General features: G+C 41.7%; 1 long non-coding RNA gene across 1 annotated transcript; it reads right to left on the reverse strand.

Annotated features, from left to right (window-relative positions):
- Window positions 1–166: 166 nt before the first annotated feature.
- On the reverse strand, window positions 167–1,194 carry LOC121940611. Its single transcript, XR_006105657.1, has 4 exons — window positions 1,103–1,194; window positions 689–730; window positions 360–444; window positions 167–275 (listed from the first exon to the last, which is right to left on the reverse strand). It is a non-coding gene; the product is annotated as an uncharacterized LOC121940611 (long non-coding RNA).
- Between the last annotated feature and the right edge of the window lie 305 nt (window positions 1,195–1,499).

Raw genomic sequence — 1,499 nt, forward strand, 5'->3', positions numbered from 1 at the left:
ACAGACAGCAATTCTTTTTATAGTGCTGTAAGTAACTCTGGAGAAAGATAGTTGATTATGGAGTCTCATTACCAGACACATACTTCTGGTTGCTAGTCGGTTAGTTATCAACAACCTTTCTCCAGAGTTACTTACAGCACCGTTCACTAATACTGGTTATAATACTTGTTTTTTATTGATTGTAGCTGCTGTTACCTGCTCCATTGTGGCTTCATGCAGCTCATTAAGATTCAGCGTATAAATGCCATCCTCCGTCCCAAAGATTAGGTACTGATCTAAAAGGAAAACATTTATTGTTAATCAATTATTGTCAAAAATAAAACATGTTTGTGCGCTGCCCTTGTTGCATAACGTTGTACCTTTGGTGTCTGGATGAATCCATGATGTGGCACAGTTGATCTTCAGTGGACAGCCATCAAACACTTTAGAGAAACAGGCTCCCATCTGAAATGAAAAGCAGCACGGCTCAGCACAGGCTGGCTCAGTGAAGCGCTAAAATGTCAGCCAGGGTTTAATGAGCTGAATCTGAGCTGGAGCTGCGGAGAGGAAACCACAAAGCACAACGCTCCGCAGACCCCAAATATCTACAGAATGTACAGCAGCAGATCAGACAGGAGTTTAATAACAGTGCCTGTGAAACCAGGCCAGCAGGGAAGACAGTGAGGGACAATGCAGAGGGTTCACTCACCAGTACTTTAGGAGTGGGTGGTAGACCGTTGATGGCTGGTTTCTAAGGAGGAGCAGTGGAGACAAAAACCATAAGATATGTAGATGCAGAACTCACAGTCAATTTAGGGACTTAATTTAGCTCCAGCCTCAACAATAAGCTGCACAAAGAAACAATATAGCCCGCTTTCTTTTGTTCTGTCAAAGTATTAAATCTTAAACATGAGTCGAAGCCAAATTTCCCTCTTTAACTGTTGGTGTTTGGAAGTGATGAGGGGAAAACATCATATTTGAGGTTTCACTGCAAGGCCAGCCAGCGAGCTGGAGACACTCCACATATAAAATATAGGCTCTTTGACCACAGATGGGAAGTGCTGCAGTCATGACTGAAACACACATTGCAATGTAATATATTGAGGAATGTCTTCAGACTCACAGGGAATTCCTTCTTCTCCTTCCGGTGCTGACGGTTGGGTGGCGCCTTGGGACTGCCTCCATTCACACAGTCATCCGAATCATTATCTGTATTGAGGGAGCAGGAAGATGAAAGTTACGTTTGTGGCATTTCATTTTCATGAAATTTTGTTAATTAGATGATGACTAAATATGTTCGTCAACAACATTTTGCGCATGACCAAGATGAAACGATAACAAGACGACACTGATCATTATACGATCATAACGTCATTAAACGTTAACTGTGACCGCATCAACATGCAATAGATTTGATGAAAAATCTAGGACTAAAACATTGTTGAACAATAAAAAATACTAATATAATTTTCTTCAGGGCAGCAGCTATGTTTCCTGTGCTGCGAGCGCCATATCATAGC

This window comes from Plectropomus leopardus, unplaced genomic scaffold (assembly GCF_008729295.1).
Source record: "Plectropomus leopardus isolate mb unplaced genomic scaffold, YSFRI_Pleo_2.0 unplaced_scaffold9100, whole genome shotgun sequence".
Lineage (NCBI taxonomy): Eukaryota > Metazoa > Chordata > Actinopteri > Perciformes > Serranidae > Plectropomus > Plectropomus leopardus.